At 42.7% G+C, this 21,409-nt stretch overlaps 1 protein-coding gene across 1 annotated transcript in view; it reads left to right on the top strand.

Moving 5' to 3' along the window:
* Positions 1-21,409, top strand: part of SLC30A7 (solute carrier family 30 member 7) — a 78,820-nt gene that overhangs the window by 39,487 nt on the left and 17,924 nt on the right. The gene's annotated exons all lie outside the window — the stretch shown is intronic.

Raw genomic sequence — 21,409 nt, forward strand, 5'->3', positions numbered from 1 at the left:
ATCATACATATATTTTAATATTTTTACTAAAAATAGGATGCATATATTAAAAATGCAGATTATTTTAAAATTTCTGTAAATTGCTTGTACTGAGAAGTAATTCTGCCATGTGAATCTTTCATAAAGCCTGTATGTCTTTTTTCCATCTTTGAGCATCTTTATATTTGGAGAACGTTCATCTTAGATGTTACACATTGCATTAAACCTCACACCCGAGAGATTTGATAGCTTTCATATCTGTGCGCTCTTACTTGGTCTTTCCGTTTGCTCATCTAATCCTCTTTCCCATTGTACTTCTTACCTGATTCTCAAACTCTTTATGCCCTGGGTCTTCACGCTCGTTTTTCTGTTTCCACTCTCACTGTTTGTAGCTCCTTTGATTTCTTACTTGGGAGATTTCAGCAGCCTTCACATTGGTCTCTCAGTTTCCCTTGAAACGCTCTCCTACATCATGGGCGAAATGATCTTTCTTAGATAAGGATTGTATTGCATATGTAGAAGAATGACCTTAAATTCTTTAGGGGCTCTTCCTTAGCCTCGGGAACTCTTTAAGGGGCTTCATGCTTTCACTTGAGACATCTCCTTAGTGTCCAGCTCGTTCTTTACTCTCCGCTCTCCAGCCACAGTAAGTTCCCATCAGCCCTCTGAACATGGTCTAAACGCTTGGCACTCTGGATATTGCTCATATTTCTTTTGTCCTGAATACTCACTTTTACCACCTGCTTTCTGCCCTCCCACCTCCCAGCTACCCAAAGATACACATTCCTGCAAATCAGATTTCCGTTTCAATGGCTTTTTCTTCTGGAGGATTCTCTGACTGCCCCACCCCGAGTGCAGATTCAGTCTACCTGTAAGCTCTCTGAAGGAGCCCCCGTGCCATAACAGGCTGCGCTTTGTGCTGCTGCCCACAAGGTCAGCACCTGCCAGTTCAAACCCACCAGTCACTTCACAGGGGAAAGAGGAGGCTGGATGCTCCTGGAGAGACGCACACACTCAGAAACCCTGAGGGGCAGTTCCGCGCTTCTCTGTAGGCCTGCTGTGGGCCCTAATCTACGAAATAGCAGTGGAGTTTGAGGATAGACCTTCAACTGCCCCTTCCATGGCAGTTACTTAGTGTTTCGAAATTGCCTGTCTTACACTCTCTCTCTTGGCTTCCAGGAAAGCAGATGGTTTTGTTCATTGCTGTGAAGTGAGCACCTCATTCTGCCTGTCAAAAACTTGGTACCCGGCACATAGCTGAATAAAACTTAAATGCATGGTTTTGCTCTGTCTCAGGGAATTTGTTTATAGTTCTGTTTCCATTCAGTTAGGCTGCAAATATGAATGAAGGAATATGTCAGTAAACACTCATGCTCATGCACACCCCGCCTCAGCCATCGGGAGAAAGCGAAACAGGTTTTGGAACACACGTTGGAAAAAACATTGGCACAAATGATATTCAACAAGTCACGTCAGTTGGCCTTCTAACCAGGGAGGTAAAAAGGACAAGATCCCTTGTTTTGATTTTACATTATAGTAGGGGAGAGAGCTAAAAAATTAATAAAGAACCTACTGAAGTCTCGGGGCGCTCTTTACCCTTTACCGAGTTAAATTCGGGCGGTGTGCTCCTGAGTGCGTCGGCACTTCGGTTGGAGGGGTAGAGGAAGACTTCGGAAGAGGGTGTGTGGGATGAGGCTTGAGTGTCAGAGTGTCAGAGGAAGCGCATCTCGTGTAGGGAGCAGTTGTGTGAACGCATCTTTGCTACCAGACGCAGGCCAGGGTGGCTGAAGCCTAGGCAGTGAGGGGAGTGGCTTGAGGCAGAGCCAGACAGACAGGCTAGGGGAAATTAGCCAGGGGGAGGAGGCGAGACTTGATTCAGGTTCAGTGGAAAGGCACAGCAGCGTGGCATTAATTGACTTAGAGGTTTAAGAGATCATGTTGGCTGCTTTGTGGGTAATGTAAGGGGACAGAAGTATACATGAGCAGACCGCCTAAAATGCGGCTTGCTGCCAGGGACCCAGTAAGGGTGGTGGTGGCTCGGTCTAAGGAATTCATCTGGAGAGAGGGAGATGCAGGTGAAATTAGCGAATGCTTTGGGCGTAGTGCTCGAAAGATTTGCTGCCGTGTGAGCAAGGGACAGGAGTGAGCGTAAGAGCGGAATCCAGGGTGAGTGGCAGCACTATGACCCGGGCTCTGAATACACTCATTCCAGATTGACTTCTGGGGTTTAGGTTAAGTGTAGATTCTGATTGAGTCTATCTGGGGTCTAGAACTAGATTTTTTATACCCTGGATTTTACTTGAGCAGCTCTTTGAATGAAGGTAGCATTGAAAGAGGGAAGAGAGGGACGTTTGATGCTTTGGCCAGGTCTGTGTCATTGTCACAGTCACGGGCGAGGTGGAGCCTGTTGTTGCAGCCACTGCATCAGTCTGCTTGTCGCCGCTCTCCCTCTTCGTGGCTCATGCTTTGCTTTAGCACGCATGATGCCTTTCTGCAGGGACTGGTTCTTCCTGACGTCATGTTCAAAGTGTGGGAGGCAAATCTCGCCATCTCTCCTGAGGCACATTCTGGCTGCATTTCCAAGACAGACCCGTTCGTTCTTCTGAGCCTCCATGACATACTGTTACTTGCTAAATTGAAATGGGTAAATTCTTCTTCAGTCTTCCTCTAGCTTCCTGAATCTTGGGTATACAAATATGAAATTCTTTAAAAAAATTTTTTTAATTGTAAAATAGGTAGGGGTTTATATTCCAGACCATCAATTTTGTATTCAACAGTTTAAAATACTAATCACACTTCCCAAAAGTTTGCCCTTCTCCTGATCCTTGATTTCTCTCATCCCTCTTGTGGTCTGGTGTCTTCCAGAATGTAGAATTCTTGAGAGCAGTTAGCGAAATAGAAGGGGTTGGAAGACGGTGATTATGTGAGTCCCGTTTACCTGGCAAGGATGTACCATCTCCACCCTTTGCTCTCCTGACAGACAGACAGACAGACAGCGTGCGCTCTTCTTTCCTGCGAGCCCCAATGTGGCTTTACTGCTCCTTTCTATACAGTACTTCAAGGGGCCACAGCCGCCAATCAAGGCAAAAGCTAGTTCTCGCCCCTTTCTATCTGTGCTTTATTGACCTACTTATTAAACTTGCTCAGCTGTTGTTAACCACTATCGATTCTCCTCGCCAGTCAAGTGATGGCGTGCACAATACGATGGTGCTATTGTGGTCCATAGATGCTCCTAGGCTTATTTTCGTGTACATCAATATATGGCACATATAATTTGGTTCCTTATCATTATTAAAGCCCTACCATTGTTATTTGTGGGGTTTTTTTCTGATGGCAAAAGTGATACTTGCTAATTATAAAATACTCAAACATGACTGAAATTTATAACTTATCTATTCAAATTTTCTCTTCAAGTCACTTTGTAGCTGTTTCAGTGCCTCTTCTGGGCCCCAAAGGTAGCTCCAGGCGACAAGTAGCCGCCTGGTGCGGGACTTCCATTGCACCGAGGAAGCCAGTCAGTCGATGGGCATGCAAAGGGATAGTATCTTTCCAGTGGTAATAAATGCTTTGGGGCAGGACCTTGGAGACAGTGTTTCAGAAGGGCCTGGAAAGGTCTCTGGGTAAGGCGGCACTTGAGCGGAGACCCGAATAGGTCAAGAGGGAGGCACGAGCCTATCTGGAGGGCGAGCATTTTGACGGGGGGAGGGTAAAGCGTAAGCTCACAGAAGTAGACACGTGCCGCCGGGACAGCAGGAAGGCCAGTGCAGAGCGAGTGCAATGGATGGTAGAGTGGTCGGTGTGTGTAGAGTCCAGGAGAGGAAAGGGGTGGAAAATGAACATTTGAGTGGCCTCCACTTATGAATAGGACTTAGAAACATGGATTTGGATGGGTTCATCATACAAAGAATTGAGCCAAGAAATCCGAGGCCTGAGCCCTGGTGGAGGTAAGGGAGAGGCAGCCACTCTGGCAAGCACGAGTCAGGTGGACAGGCCAGGGAGACCCAGTCATGCCTGTGTTCAAAGCCACGAGGAGAACGCGTTGTAGGGAGGGAATCATTAGCCTTGTGACGTGCTGCCGGGATTGACAGTTGGCATTGTCGACCAGCGTGGTTTCAGAGGAGTGGTACGCATGCAAGCCGAAGCAGGACAGCCTCCTGAGAGCAGGGAGGGGAAGGGAAGGGAAATGGCAAGTGCGTATAGTCAGCGCTTTGAAGGCCTTGTGCTGTAAAGGGCGGCTGTGTGATTGCCTGGCAGCACTGAGGGCCCACTTTGAGGTTTGTGGTCATGAATTTAAAATGAAAACAACCAGCCTGGTTTTGTTTTTTTTCCCCCTGCCCCTCCTGCCTTCTGTAGCTGTGTGGTAAAATGTCTGGAATAAAAATTGTTGAATTTAACAGGTTAGGGGTTTTGTCAGGTGAGTGATCATAGAGTGAGTAGGAAAGGAAGATTTAAAGGCAGTGATAGAAGCTAAAAAAGAAAAGGAAGAGAAAAATCGGCAAACAGACTGGAGATCCTGCAGGGGAGAAAGATTGGGGAAATGGGAAGGATTCAGGTTGTGAGATGCTTGCGATTGATGTCTTAAGGCCTAAAGTCAGATCATGGTTGTGGGTACATGGCATGAGGTGGAAGATGAGATGATAACAAAGGTCAAGTGTTGGCTGGATTGTCCACATGAATATTTAAAGCATGAGGAATGGAATGACATGGAATGATACTAAGTCTGTTGCTAAACTCCCCAGGGACTGAACGGAAGCTGTCACCTGGGCGTCAGGACTGGGTGAGCTGTTTTGAGCGGAAGAGTGATGTAACCATGTTAGGGAGAGCATTCCACTTTCCACAAGACCCCGCTGAGTACTTGGAGTGGCTCTGCACTGTCCAGCCAGTTCCAGCGCATTGTGACCCTGTATGACCCAGTTCTAGCGCATCGTGACCCTGTATGACCCAGTTCCAGTGCATTGTGACCCTTTATGTCCAGCCAGTTCCAGTGCATTGTGACCCTGTATGTCCAGCCAGTTCCAGCGCATTGTGACCCTGTATGACCTGGTAGACGTGCCTGGGCTTCAGCTATTGCCAGAGTAGCGCCATGGACCGTGGGCGAGGCATTGGGCTGCTAACCTAAAGCTTGGTGGCTTCAGTTCACGAGTCGCTGCTCAGGAGAAGGATGAGCCAGTCTGCTCCTGTGAAGACTCCCAGCCTCAGAGACCCTGCGGAGCAGTCCTCTAGTCCCAGTGAGTCAGCAGAGACTGACTGTGGGCGCATCGCCAGGCCTGTTAACCCAGTCACCCTTTCGGGGAGCAGCCTACCTCTGCCCAGGGGAGCCACGAGGGCTCTTGTACTAGAAGTGTGGCAGAGAAGAACTTGTAGGCAATGCAGTTTCCTCAGGTGACAGCTAGTTTTCAGGTAAACAGCAACTTGCTATGAATATTCAGAGATGAGGCAAAGAATTTAATGAAAATTATAAGTTTAAATTATGGAAATAATTATGTAGATAACAAACACTTGGCAAATACAGAGAAAAAAATACCCATAGTTGAACAATCAACCATTTGAGAAAAAGTGGGAAGCTTTTATCCAAGGCCAGATTTCCAAAGGACTCTGAAAGGAGGGGAATGTTACCTTTGTGGGATGACAGGCATTGAGATGAGACAATCATGTGTGAATGTTGAATAGAAAACGGATTTCCTCAATCCACCTTCACCCAGTTCACAATCAAATGTTTACAGGTGATGCAGGGTTAGTTTAGAAAATTTTGAAAAGGAATGAATGAAAGACGTCAAGAAAAATCAGTCAGCATCACAATATGAGAGGTCCAATTAGCAGTATTTCTTTACCTAAATCTTTAGTCTTTCTTATTGACCTTGTTGAGTTTCTAGCAGCTGTTCTGATTATTAAACTTGGGTCATGATCGGGGCATAAACAGGAGCCGAATGGGAGAGAATCTTCTTTTAAGTCATTAAAGTTTTGAGATGATTTGTTAGGTAGCAAAGGCTTAAATTCAATGATAATTAATGACAACTTGATGCAGAACAGCATATTAAAATGTATTCTTGTCAAAAATATGTCCCAATTATATATTTTTCTTTACTTGCATGAAAAGGAGATATGTTATAGAGTTGGATTCATCTGGGTGGAATAACATTTAAATTATGCTCCTCTTCTGACTTAAACCTTCGAAAAGCATGGAGTGTTTTCGAGTCCCTGGGTGATCCAGATAGGTAAGCACTCCATAACTAGCCAGAAGGTGGTTGGATCAAGGGTACTTTAAAGCACCCTGGAACACAGGCCTGGCGATCTGCTTCCCCAAAGTCACAGCCTTACAATGCCCAGTGACTCACAGTTCTCTGACCCCACGGGTGGCCACCGTAGGAACTGGCTCAACACCAACTAACAACACCAGCACAGTGGGACTCAAACCCCTTGTTTACAAAGTGGAGGGCAGTTTTTAAAACTCAGCCTCAAGTTGCGAAGTAAAGGAATCATCGTGGTCTGTTTCAGAAAGCAGACCTTGGGCGTTTTCACGATGGTGAAGTGCTTGTAAAGAGATTACTCTGAGATGTTTCTCAAATTGGGTAAGAGCTTGCTTACCTGATTAGCCAAGGCTGATTGTAGGAAATAGATAAAACATATTTAAAGAATCATCAAAGTAAAGTGTGATGAAGAAATTTTTCGTATCTGTCACGCCCAGGTGTGTGCACCGTTCATCCGGAGCTAGAGAACTCATTTGGAGCCTTCCCCTTGTACGTCCTGTGGGGCTCACCGTGGCCCGGCGGTGTCGAATTTGCTGTGGGCATAAGTAAGCATGCACCCCTCCTTCCCAGACTACCTGGGGTTCGTTCATTCTCACTTAGGATGAAAGTGAGTTCTTTAAAAAATATCTTTTTCTTCCAACATCTTTTTCATGTAGTCAGAGGGCGATAATTATAAATTTCTAGGAAATACTTGTTTTCCCCAATGAAAAGCAAGACATTGATTATTTCGGTGAGTATAATTTTTCATAATTTGAAAATACACTTTCTAGTAGAGATTTCAGAGCAGTTGTGCTCCACCCTTACCCTTGCTTTTCCTCCCATTACTGGAACGAATCGGGATGGAAAAGTGAATTAAGGGTTCAGAATAGAGAAATCTGGTTGCCTAATTGTGGCTTCCAAATCTCACTGCAATTTAAAAGCAATCCCATTTACATACATGCATCTGTAACTTGACTTTTGATTCATTTAAATAGCACGATGAAATGAAAACAGGTATGCAGGCAACAGAAATAAGCTATGCTGTATCAGTACAATATTCCGGAAGCATTGTTGGGATTATTTTTAAATCTGTTTTTTGCCAGTTTCACCAAGTGTGATCTTCTGGTTTCTTTGTACCCGTTTACAGTAATTTGTAAATACAGAGTAAAGATTGTTAACTAAAAGAAAATGATTCTGTGGTAGCCATGGAGGGTTTTTAATAATATAGTGAAGAAAAAATAATAATAAAGTGAAGAGACCGAGTGGTACCAACTTTAGAAGTGACCAATAACGGCATAAAAGGAGGTGTGAAGCAGCGAGACTATTACTCATAAGAAAGGAGCAATAAACCGGAATCCCTGCCCCCCATTTGTGGGGGCTCTTGCAACTCTTGCTGCAAACTGTACATCAGTTGTATCCGACACATTCGGACATATGTTCCATCGTGCTTTTCTAGACATTTACTTTCCATTGAAGTCATTGGTCAGCCTGGAATTCTTAGTCACATTTTATTATTGTTGTTAATGAGGACAGGATCTGGACCATCACTGATTTTCACAGAACTTGTTATTTCATGGGTAAAGAGATAATTATTTGTGTCATAGAATAAGTAAAAAAGTAAGCATTTTTAACCTGGAGGAAGCTAAGCAACTCCTCAAACACATGTATGAGAAATTGTGTGTGTGTGTGTGTGTGTGTGTGTGTTTCTTTTTCAAAAACGGTTTTGGGTGTTGCCTAACAATTTCCTTTGTGGTTTACCTTTCAAGTCAAGTTGTAGTTCATGAGCCGTATGCTTTCTGTATACTTTAGGGGCTAAGATAAAGGTAGTTTCCCAAGTTTTACTTTGCTGCTTCTATGTGTGTTCACATTGTGAGAATGAACAGATGGGAGCATTATTTTACAAAAACGGTATTTTTAATCTATAGAATTATCCATCATAGAGAGCTTCTGTAGCTACTGAATTCATGACTACGCTCAGTGTATGTAACTATCTTTTCGTCTGTGCATAGAGAAGGGAGGATCTGCACTTTACACGTAACCACTAGACTGCGAGCCTCCCTATGCTCCTTAAAGTACTGTAAACCCCAAGTGCCCGGTGCCTTCGAGTCGGTCCTAACTTCGAGTGACGCTGCAGGACAGTCGGGCTGCTCCCCAGGGTTACTGAGGCTGTGCAGCAGCAGAGCACCGGTGGGTTCAAATTGCTGCCTTGTCAGCCGCCCAGTGCAGGCATCTGTGCCGGCAGGCGTCCTGACTTACTTGAGTATTATTAGCGTCATGCTCAGAGCTTACATCCTAACTTTTAAACATTGTTTCCTCTGGGGACACAGTGGCTTTCAGTGGTGACCGGTACCGCTGAATCCGTTTTGGCTTGTAAGGTCTTCCTGGGCCAGCGGTGCTGTGCTGCTCTCGGGGTTTTCCTGGCTGCCCTGTCCAGAGCAGAGCGCCAGCCTGTTCCCTGGGGAAGCTGCTAGATGGGTTCAAACCACTGGTCTTCCCATTACTGGCTGAGCGTTGAGCAGTCTGTGTTTGCAAACACCAATTTTAAAATGCCTAAAAACACATGCATTTATAAAGCAGGCACCACCGTAGGAGTGGGGTCTTGGTTTTTCAATCCTAGGCTAAGCCACAGCCTAGCCTAAACCACCTAGGCTAAACGGCAGCCCGGCCTAATCCTCTAGGCGTCCACAGCTTCTCGGGTGCACTCACCAGCCCTTTCTTGCACGCCTCAGCTTCAAGCAGATCCATATTTTCATGAGTCTTGGGAGTTTTAGAAATTAGTTCATACGAATAAGCACTTTATTTCCATGTGTATGTGTGTGGGAGGGGGGATTTAGGTACATCGTTAAGCTATTTTTCCCCTTCAATCATATTTTCACTAGAAATTATAAAAGCTATCTTTAGAAAATGACTAACGGACAATATCTCCAGCTATTTATTTGTCACTAAAGCACTGTATGACAAATCTAAAGTGGCTGTGTAGAAGTGAGCAGAAAAGAGCTATCTGAGCCAGCGGCTTTCAATCTGAGTTAGTCAGATTGAATTCTTTGGTGAAATTAATATATGTTTAAATAGAAAGCGTAGCACATACATATTTTTCTCTAAGCTAAAGACCAAAATAGCCACCAAAATCTAAATGAGTAGAGCTAGTTATTGAATTCTAATAAAAGAAACAGGAACATAGCTTTAGAAAAATATATATAATATATATTTCTTAAAGTGAAATCAGTTGCTATGTTTAAGTATTAATTTATACTAGCTTATTTTGTTTATGGAACACTTCTGGTCAAATAACAGAATACGATATATCCGCCCTTAGTTAACCCTACCATTATGTTTGGTCTATTTAAATTAGCTCTCCTTCAAGGAAGTATTACATATTTCATCATTGACTTTGTTGAAGTTGGAAAGCTGGACTGAATGAAGAAATTCAAATTCAGTAGATTATTTATCCTCAAAAGTTTTAGAACTGTTAGTTCCAAAAAGGAATTGTTTAATTTTGCTGTTTTGTGGTTTATGATTTATATTTCTGTTTTAAAGGAAGCAAATATGAATTAAGTATAATACAGCCAAACATACTTGTTAGTTGTGAAGTATGATTTGGTGATGTAAAGTTCCTTGATTAAAACTCGAACATTTCCCTTATCTTTCCCTTCTATCTGTGACATGCTGTTTGTAGCAGGGGGCCCGGCCCGGAGGGTGTAGTGGTTATGCATCGGGCTGCTCACAGCAAGCCAGCACTTCAAAACCACCAGCCAGCTCTGCAGGAGAAAGAAAGGGCTCTCTGTTTATGTAAAGAGTTAGTCTCAGAAACCTACAGTGGCAGTTCTACCCTGACCTGTAGGGTCGCTTTGAGTTGGCTTCAATTCTATGGCCGTGAATTCAGGAAAGTTGTTGGGAATGTGCTTCAGTGTGTCATAGAAGCGGAATACCAAGAGTTCATTGAGTAGTGAGAGAGATAGACCCGTACACATACAGACAGTACAGCTCTATACTAGGAAACTGAATAAGAAAAAGTGGCAGTCTTCTTAAGGCTCCCCTGTTCTCCAATTGTTGGTCTCTCACCACTGTCTACAGAATAAATCTCTATGATCATAGTATTCCACAGTCCTCTGTTACCTGCCTGCAACCTACTTTCAAGCCATATTTTCCCAAGCGGTCAGTGTATCCTATCACTTTTATCTAAACTCTTTCACTCGTTAGTTACAGTTAGTTACGGAAGTTTAGCTTCTAAACCTTTTCCTCGTGGTATTTTTAACCTGGAATGCCATTCCTCTTCAGCTTTTTTTCCTCCTATGTCATGCCCTACAATCTTTAATCTAATTATTCCATGAAACTTGTGTATTTGTGTATAACTTACAAAGGTTTTTAAATTTTCATGATGGCTCCGTATATTGTATCGTACCTCTGTATTCCACATAACCATGCCAGTGCCTGAGCGCTGGACTGCCTCAGTCATCTCTATCCCGTTATACCTCGCACACAGTAATATTTGTTGAGTTCTGGTGTCCGACATTGGAAGTGAAGAAACTTGGGGCATAGTTCTAGTTCTGTGATCGTCTCTGTTTCCTCTCATCCGGGTTTTGGGGGTCTTCTGTTTTTATGATCGAATGATTAAGGACTGCTTCATGGATGTTTGCATGTGATCCCTTTAGCACGTTAAAAGCAGCGGCTGGTAAGAAATAGGAAGGAGGGGTCACAGTGTACAGACCCTCTCACGGTGTGCAGTGAGTGAGCTGTCAGGATCTGAAGCAAAATAAGCCCAGAGGGTCAGTTCTACAGTTAACCTGTGGACAAGGTGGGTTTGAGCTATGCAAGTCCACTTGCGTGTGGATTTTTAAATTGCCCATGATGCTAATCAGCTCCACATGTTTTTTCTGGTAGGCGTGAAGAGAAATGCCATGTGCAGTACCTTCTCTCGCCGTGTAACAAATTTACCAGCGAAAACAACCCCCGTTGTCTAGCAGTCTCCGGGAGGCGGGAGCGTAGGCCTGGTGGGGCCGGGTCCTCTGCAGAATTCTCGTAAGCGTGCAGTCAAGGGGCCGCACTGCCTGTGGTTTCAGCTCAGACTCAGGCCTTCTTCCCAGCTCACGCGGTGTTGACTGCCTGGCTCCTTGCAGCTGTAGAGCAGGAGAGGGGCCCTGATCCCAGGGAAGGCCCCAACCCCCCCTTTCAGGGACTTCATGTGATTAAATGCTGCCTGTTTGATTGCTTGGGTGCTTGGTGGTTTAGACACTTGGCCGCTCACTTAAAGGTTGGTGGTTCAGACCCACCCAGCGGCTCCACAGGAGACAGACTGGCTTCCATAAAAATAACAACTAGCTGCAGAAATGGGAGTAACAGTATTGGGAAGGATGGAGAAGGTTGGGGGAAGTGGGGAAGAAGGGAGAACCTATCCCAATGATCGATGCTTAATTTGTCCCCCCTGGGGAGGTGTTGAATAACAGAAATGTGGGTGAAGGGAAAGAGCGGTTGATGTAAGATATGAAAATAATAATAATTTATAATTTATCAAGGGGTGGGGAGTCGGGGAGGGAGGGGAAAAAAGAAGATCTGATACCCAGGACTCAAGTAGAAAGTGTTTAAAAAATGATGATGGCAATGTATGTACAGAATATCCTTGATATAATTGAGATACGGAATGTTGTAAAAGGTATAAGAGCCCCCAAGAAAATTGTTGTTTAAAAAATGACAACTAGGAAACCCTATGGGGCAATTCTTTCTGTCACATTGGGTTGCTGTGACATGGGACTGACTCCGTGGCACAGAATAGTAGCAGCAACTCAGGGTGGCAGGAGGAAGATGAGTTCAAGGTGTCAGGCTCGGATGACTAGGATCTAACAATCACCTAGAATAATATCTTTTGATTAATCCAAGATAAACTCATTTGTAACCTTAATTATATCTGCAAAAATCCCTTCATCTTCTCTATATTCTGTTGATTGAAATAAGCCCCCATCAACTCTAACTCAATCTCTCTCTCTCTCTCTCTCTCTCAAGAAGAGGGGATTATACAAAAGCATGATTCTTTCGGGGGTTGAGGAGGCACACCTTGGGGTGCATTTGCCACACCTTGCCTTTTTCCTCGTCTTCCAGTGATGGGACGGGTTGGTGTTTGCCACTGTGGGATAGAAGGATAGATACGTAGGTACATGAATGGGGCGCAAAACTACAGTACAGGCTGTGTGTCACTTTCTTCAGGGTTCAGGCCCAGGCATGGACTCTCACGGGCTTTACTGAACTCTGCTCTTGTGCTTTTATTCGTGCCTTGAGTTACTCTCTAGAGAGTGGGGAAGAGCCTGTAAGTGAGACGTTGAATATAGTGTTTAGACAGCTTGATTTTGGAACTCATCTCTGTGTTTTACCTCAAGAAACAAGCATATTAATATTCTTCAGTTCTCAGTTTTTAATTGTTTTTAAAAGGGAAAAATAATTAGTCCCTTTTCTTCCGTAAAATTTAATGTTCATTTTTAACTGTGTGTTCCACAGCTTGATAGAGTACCTCCCTGTTCTTTTGCTTGCTTTTTAAATCATGATTTTTTTCACTTTACCACAACAGTTAAATATTTTATTAATGCATCAGCATCTGCTATAATGTAATGATTAGAAAGCAACTTTGAGAAACTCAGTAAAAAGAGTGACTTTCAATATGTAATTTGGGTAAAGAAGTACTCATTCTTTTTCCTGTGCTTTTGTGTTGGGCTTGCTCTTGACTAACATGTGACTTTTGGAAGTCAGTCAGTGTTGAGTGTGGGCCCCAAATGAAAATGAGGTGCCAAGAGGTTTGTTTCTCGTCACGTTTGACCACGCCGGTCAGCCTCGGACAGTGGGAAACTTGCTTTGTGAGCTGGAACTGCTTCTTGCCCAGGTCCTGTGGGGCCATTTCTCCAGTTTCTCTATTTCAGAGTTTTGTCACCACTTTCTGTGGCCCAAGGACTCTTTCAACCTTGTGTGCTCAGCTCCTCCTAGAGTCAGTGACCTGCTGGAGGCAATATGGTCGCACAGTGGAAGGCATTCGTTGTAGACTCACAGTGCTGGTTCGTTCAAGCCATGCTTCCCCTCTTAACTGCGTGGCTTTCCCTTTGTCACGGAGCCTCTCTGTGCCTTGATACCCACCTCATTAATTGCTCGGGGTCAGTTAAGTGTATTGAACATTGCCTGCTGCATCCAGTCTGTTTTCCCTCTTTAAAAAAGTCAGTGGAAACACATGCAACCACTTAAATGTCATCTCTTACTTTGGTGATGGGTTCTTTTTTCATGGTAACTGATTCCCATGTATTTATTATCAAATCATTTAAAGAGGGGGGGGGGCAGGAAAGACGCTAGGAAGTTTATTTGTACCTTTCATAGTGAATGTGATTTCATGATGCTCACGCCAGTTTTGTCTACTTGGAAAGGTGTATTGTACTACTGACAATGGTTAGGATAGGCCAGGCTCCAATCCACATTCCCTGCCACACCTCGCTTACTTAAGAGGGCAAAGGCGTGTTACACTTTAGATGGGGCCCTTTTCTGCTTCTCGCCAGTGCTCATCTGTCCCTGGGCATTTTCAGAGCAAGATGCTCAACCATGTAGAAGTGAAGCTCTGTTCCTGTACTGTGAGGTTGTGAGGAAATGCTGAGCTGGGGACAGTATGTAAATTGGATCAGTTGCCTATGTGCCCTTTTTAAAAACTGGAACGAGATAGGCACTGTTTAATATTCATCACAGCTTGCTTAAACCTAGATATTAATCAGTACTTTGGCCATTTTCTTGAATTTTTCTTGCTGATCCTTTTTACTAACTCAGAGATCTGACTTTTTTATTCTGGGGTAGCATATGTGATATCTGAAGCTACTTCAGTGGTGATTCATTTTATTTTGGTAGTCTTAGTAAAATTTTAAAGATGTAGGTTTTCCTAAAGTATTTCATCATTTTCCCTTCCCATCCTGGTTTTCAATTGGCCACAAAGGTATTGGTGAGAGGTTCCACCAGGTCTCGCAGTCTTCTTAATATAAACCTTATCATAGCTAATACACATTGCATTTAATCTTGCTGTATCTGCTCTCAAGAGAGCCCTGATGGTACAACAGCTAAGTAGCCGGTTGTTAACTGAAAGGTTCAAACCTGCCCAGTGGCTCTAGAGGACAAAGAAAGCCCTGGCAAACTGCTTCTATGAGCATCACAAATGTCAACAAACCCTATGGAGCAGTTCTGCTTTTCCACTCGGAGTGACAATGAACTTGATGTCACCTGGCAGGAGCAGCCATCTCCTCTCAGCCTGATCTTTTCTCTGGCGCCCTTTGACCTTTTACTTCACTTATCCCCAGTCTCATTTCTCCACCCCATGACCAAAAAAGTAATCATGTGAATGTTTGCTCACTTTTCTTTAATCTAAACGTTTGTTCTCCGTGAGGATGAGTAATGGGCTATTTTATGGTTTTGTTCTTTTTTAGCTTATAGTGCTGATTTCTTTTTAGGTTCTTGTTCATGAAAATAAAGAAAGCACTTTTACTAAGATAATACGTAAATTGTAATTAAGGATCGGAAGTGTTGATTGCTTCTGCCTAAGTGTATTTCTTTGTCACTTGCGCTCGACTGGAGGATAAGATGCTCTGCCTTCTATTTATGAGAGATTCTTTTTGACTGTGACTTAATTGTAAGGGCTCTTTGTGGCTTTGTTATTTAGCTCTTGCTATGAAGAGTTGAAAGTCATATCAGCAAGGGCTGTTTAAGGTTCCAGTAATATCTCGCTCGCATTTGAAATTAGTAGCCAGGGCAAACATCTGTTAAATATGCACTTCTCTGCTCCATGGGCACTGGGAATCAAAGGAAGGCAGCATGATCTCTGACTCCAAAGGCCTGAACCCCGACGGGAGTGTAGTGAGCGCAGAGAGCCCGAGCCTGCAAAGGAGCACAGGATGGTTTCTTCCTTTGTAAAACGAGGGAGCTAGCTGACGTGATGTCTCAAGATCTTGCCTACTTCAACATTTTCCTATGGCCATTTAACATTCTGAGGGCCAAGTTAGAAAAAATTATGAAAAGCATTTTACAAAGTATTAAGTGTTATATAAATAATGACATTACTAGTTATTTAATAGTTTACATTGTCTACTAATGTTTTCCATCCAAAGGCCAGATGCATTAAGTGTTATAACTAAGTTCCAGAAGCTTGAGGAAAAATATACTGTTTTCCTGATTGTGTTTCTAAGTTCTCGGCCTACTTTAGAATACCTAATCTCATTCTATTTTACCAAGCATGGCCTTCTCCAGCGACTGATAGCTCCTGGGAACGTGGCCATAATTCTGAGACAAAGTCTTGGTGTCTTCACTTCCAAGGAGCATTCTGGTTGGCTGTATTTCCTCCAAGACAGATTGATTTGTTCTCTCGACAGTCTAGGGCAGGCGTCCTCAAACTACGGCCCGCGGGCCACATGCGGCCCACCGAGGACATTTGTCCAGCCCACCTGGTGTTCCTTCCCTGTTTGTTTTTTACTTCAAAATAAGATATGTGAAGTTTGCATAGGAATTTGTTCATAAGTTTTGTTTTTTTTAAAACCATAATCCGGCCCTCCAATGGGTCTGAGGGACAGTGAACTAGCCCCCTGTTTAAAAAGTTTGAGGACCCCTGTTCTAGGATATTCACTATTCTTGGCTGAAAGCACCACTTTTTCATATCCACTGCTATGAGCCTGCGGGTTTTCAAGACAGTAAATCTTTATGGAAGCTGAAAGCTCCATCTTTCATGCTGGTGACCTTGAACTGCTAAACTTGTGGACAGCTGCCCAAACAGATAATCCATTATGCCACCAGAGCTCCTGGTATGTAGGCTCATTAATATGTAATTGTTATCATTATGGAATAATTTTATTTTTGAAAATGTAATTGCATATTCATAAGGATGGTGAGACTTCGTCTCGTGTACTTTGGACGTTATTAGGAGGGACGAGCCCCTGGAAAAGAATACGATGGTTGCTAAATAGAGGGGCAAAGAAAAAGAGGAAGGCTTTGACAAGATGGATTGACACAGTAGCTGCAACAACAGACTCAAAACTTCAGAAGAATTGTGAGGGTGAGGACAGTGCAGTACTAGGTGGTGTTTCGTCCTAGTGTACATAGGACCACTGTGGGTTGGAAATGATTGAACGATATCTGATAAAAGCAAGAACATGAAACCATGTCTAATATGAAATGTGTTATAAAATTTAATCAGTTAATTGGCCTTTTTCCCTCCCAAAATTTCAAGTACATGAGTGAATTTGAGCAAAAAATTTAAAAGTAATTACCCATCTCAATGTTCCATAAGGCATAAGAATATCTGATAATTAATTACAAAGACCTAGGCCATAAGCTGATTCCCAAAATTGAATCAGTAATTATTTGTTCACTATTGTTGGATCTTTTTATTCTTAGCTTAGTACCATATGTTAGACAGGGTTCTCTAGAGAAACAAAACCAGGACACTTAAGGTTTTAGATATATATACATATATACACATTTACATACATACATACAGCACGAAGGAATATAACAGCTAATTAGTCCACACAGCAGTAGAGGGCTCAGTTCAACTCATTTCCATGAAACAGTTAATATACTGGAAGTCCTTCAACTCATGAAGAATGCTGGGTCCAAGGTCAAGGAAGCAAACAGCTGAGTCTTCCCCCGGGCAATGCAGGCAGTCTTCCAACAGGCAGCAAACATCAGGCTGGGTCACCAACAGTCAGCCAGATGACAGGATCCAACAGTCCCCAGCTCAACTGAGGTATATACCCCAGCAGTGTGGCAAAGCAGGTCTTGAAGGAACCTCAAGCTCTAGCTATACGATCCACGAGTTGGGTGTCCCACAGGTAGTGTAGCTCACAGGTTGAGGCAGAAAACCAGCCAAGGCAGCCACATGCTGGTCCGATCACTAGAGAGCAAGAGAGAGAGGTGGGGCTTGCCAAGCCATTTATCTCTTTACCCTCCAATCAAACTATGACCCACATGTTCTTATTGGCCAGGTTGGCACAATAAACCGATCTATCACAGTCCACCCCTTGCCAGCTTGGCACCTGTACGCAATTCTTTAGCCACATATAATTTCCAGACATTAATGAAATCACACACCTAACATCAAATATCTATCATACATATAAATGAAAACACACTGAATCTGACTGTATGTGATACATTATACATGAACAAAGGAAAGATATTCAAGCACATATAAAGAAAATACACTGACATTCACAGACGTTGCCTTTGCCATTGATCACGTGGTCATGTCTGATAGGTAGAACTACCTTCTACTATCCATCCTTTATATCCTTTTACCCTCGGCCAACACCTCGGCTGGCTGTGGTGGTTTGCCTGGTGGGGTGACCCAGACCTTCATTCCTGAGGGGTCTGGGTCATTAGACACCTTGTCAGGATTGGGTTGCTGTAATTTACCATTTACTTTAATCACAGGGGATGGTAGTACTAAGAGACGGCCTACAGGATCTCCTGGATTCCAGACATTCTTTTTTACCTCCATTATGTAGCACCAGTCCAGTTTTCCCTTGGTAATCAGGATCAGTCACAGCACTCATACAGTGACACCCGTCCTGATCCAAAGGCATGAGAAGCCCAAAGTGGTCAGGGAACATTCTCAGCTGCCAGTTACCAGTTCCAGCTATATGAAAAATTTTCACTAATGTAGCCTCAAATATGATGGTTCTTCATACATTTTCATGATATATAACCTTAGTATTAGTTGTCTTTTAGTTTATTTATAATTGCTGCTTGATCATTTTATTTAGTGTTGAAATAGTGAGGCCCTCTTACTAGAATAGCTGCTTCTGAAATAAAATGTGAACATATTTTTATTTGTAAAGCTTCGACCAATAAAGAGTGCAATAATGCTCTGTTATAATAATCTGTTAAAATTTCAAGTAGAGGCTTTGTAATTCTGTGTTCACGTTGATATTATAAAATTGGTTTACTTTCTGATGTTGAAGAATAAAATGATTACCTTGTGATGCTGGTAAGCTCATAGACTGAGCAACTCATCCCTTTTTATATATATTAGGAAAATGGTGGTTCATTGTGAAAACTAGAATTGGGATAGTCAACCAGAAGTGACCCTCTAATTGTTTCCAAATGCTTACTTTTTGGTTTGGATGCAGCTCTAAGTCTTAGCTCAGTCAGGAATTTGCTAAGCTTTCCTTTTTTCTACACATCCTCTCATTATGGCTAGATAAATTCATGCTAAAATCAGTTTTATGATTCTCCATTACGATTGTTAATCAGAAAAATATGACCACTTACTCCTGGGTTAAACACAGCTTTAAATGACAAAAACTAGCGTTTTTACAGGTTTCTTTTATATTTTTAGGACCTTTGAAATTTTAAAGATCGACCTTGGTTCGAAATTGCATGTTACCCTGACAGCACCCCTTCCCCACCCACCCACAAACCACTTTCATGATGACTTCATTTAATGAACCTACTGGAATTCTTATATTTTATAAGATATAATTCTTATATTTTATCTTTAAATACTTGAATTTTGATACTGCTAGTAGACAAAATTAATGTGCTACATCAATGTGCTTTAGTGTAATGCTTGCTATTGATAAATGTTAGTGTTCTTTTACAATTCTAAACAACCAAGTTCTGATAGCTCACTGTTCTGGCGACAAAAAATTCGCTAAACCAAAGTATTCTAAAAAAAATAAATACTTCAATCATAGATACATTTTTTAAAGCAATTTTTTTGCCCAAAATATGTTAGAGTTACTGCTTAAAAAGTAAGCCCATTACTGCCAGTTGATCCTGGCTCACAGCGGATTTGTGTGTGTCACAGTAGAACCTGGCCTGTGTAGGGTTTTTAATGGCCCTTCAGTGCCTTGTCCCGTTGAGTGGACTCGACCCTCTGCCTTTCAGCTGAAGTTGGTAGCTGCTAACTAGTCCACAGCAACTTCATTACCCTACCCTCTGTGCCTTTTGCTGAAATTGAATCCATGGCCCGTGTATTCATGTTTTTTTTTTCTTTTCTCTGCTTGCCTTTATATTTAAAAGTATGTTAAAACAATAAACCTTTATGTACCACTAAAACTGGCCATCAGAAGTCCCCAGCCAATGGAATGCTCACAAGCATAATTAGTGTTGTCAGCTCTCACTCACAGTGACCCCGTGTACAACAAAATAGAATGTTCCCCAGTCTTGTACTGTCTTCGCTATCACTGGTAAGCTCACCTTCATTGCTGTAGCCAGTGTTGTGAGGGCCTTCCTACCTGGGGATCCATTGCCCAGCACCAGGTAGAACAGTATTCTGCTGTCCATAGGGTCTTCATGGGCATTCCTAGTCTGGAAGATCTGCTGAAACTTGCCACCACGAGTGACCCAACTGATATTTGTAATTGTGGTGACATAAGCTCCAGCAGCATGGCAAAATGTAAGCCGCCACGCCAGTATGAACTGAGAGGCGGTAATGAAGCAGGGTGTCTGGGGCTTTTAGATTCACATGTGCTTCCTTCTAATGGACAGCCCTAAACAAGGATCTTTCTTCCTGATTTTCATTGACCTCTTGACAGACTTTTAAAATAATTACTAATTTTTCTTTCAAGTTAGGTATGTGTATATTTCCAGTGCTTGCCACCTGCAGCATACAATAAGCATATTATAAATGCTTACAGAACTAGATTGTCCAAAATTGAATTTGAACTTTAAAAACTTAATCTTTCATTCTTTCTGCTCACAGCTATCTTTTTTTAGGCAAGTGATTTTGATGGCTTAAGCCTCTGTTTCTACCACTGTAGAATGAGATACTTTCTGATTAGAGAAAATCCGATGCAAAGCTATATTAGGTGCATATTAATTTTTTACTTTGAACTGATTTTTAAATGAAATGTATTTATAAGGCTTTTTATAAGATCCCGTCATTTGTGATCAAGTAAAATGTTTTGTGAGGCATATTTTCAGCTTCATATTAGAATGGGTTTCCTTTATTTCCAAGTAGTTTGTAGACCACTAATTCAACACACTGCCATCAAGTTGACTCCAGTGGATTGTTTTTCTGTATTTTTCATGATTGAAGAATGTACCTTCTTTTTTTAAAAAAATCATTTTATCGGGGGCTCGTACAATTCTTATCATAATCCATACATACATCCATTGTGTCAAGCACATATGTACATTTTTTGCCATCATCATTCTCAAAACATTTGCCTTCTACTTGAGCCCTTAATATTGGCTGCTCTTTTTCCCTCCCCACTCCCCCTCCCTCTTGAACCCTTCATAATTCATAAATTATTATTATTGTGTCATATGTTACATTGTCCGACGTCTCCTCCCATACTCTTCTCTGCTGTCCATCCCCCAGGGAGGAGGCTATACGTAGATTCTTGTAATCTGTTCTTCCTTTCCACCCCACATTCCCTCCACCCTCGAAGCATAGCCACTCTCACCACTGGTCCTGAAGGGGTCATCTGTCCTGGACTCCCTGTGTTTACAGTTGTTATCTGTACAAATGTACTTCCTCTGGTCTAGCCAGGTTTGTAAGGTAGAATTGGGATCATGATAGTGGCGTGGAGGAAGCATTTAAGAACTAGAGGAAAGTTGTATGTTTCATCATTGCTACCCTGCACCCTGACTGGCTCATCTTCTCCCTACAACCCAGGGGGTGTCCAGTTGCCTACCGATGGGCTTTGAGTCTCCACTCTGAACTCACCCACATTTATAATGATACGGTTTTTTTGTTCTTTGATGCCTGATACTTGATCCCTTGACAGCTCATTGTCACAGGCTGGTGTGCTTCTTCATGTGGGCTTTGTTGTTTCTGAGCTAGATGGGTGCTTATTTACCTTCAAGTCTTTAAGACCCCAGACGCTATATCTTTTGATAGCCGGGCATCATCACCACATTTGCTTATGCACACGTTTGTCTTCAGTGATCGTATTGGGAAGGTGGGCACCCACTGAACAACTTTTTGTTCTTTGATATCTGATAACTGGTCCCTTCTACACCTCATGGTCAGACAGGCTGGTATGCTTCTTCCGTGTGGGCTTTGATGCTTCTCAGCTAGATGGCCGCTTGTTTATCTTCAAGCCTTTAAGACCCCAGACGCTATATCTTTTGATAGCAAGGCACCATCAGTTTTCTTCACCACATTTGTTTATGCACACATTTTTCTTCAGCAACTGTGTTGGGAAGGTGTGCATCATGATGCCAATTTACTAGAACAACGTGTTCTTGCATTGAGT

This window comes from Tenrec ecaudatus, chromosome 1, assembly GCF_050624435.1.
Source record: "Tenrec ecaudatus isolate mTenEca1 chromosome 1, mTenEca1.hap1, whole genome shotgun sequence".
NCBI classification, from domain to species: domain Eukaryota; kingdom Metazoa; phylum Chordata; class Mammalia; order Afrosoricida; family Tenrecidae; genus Tenrec; species Tenrec ecaudatus.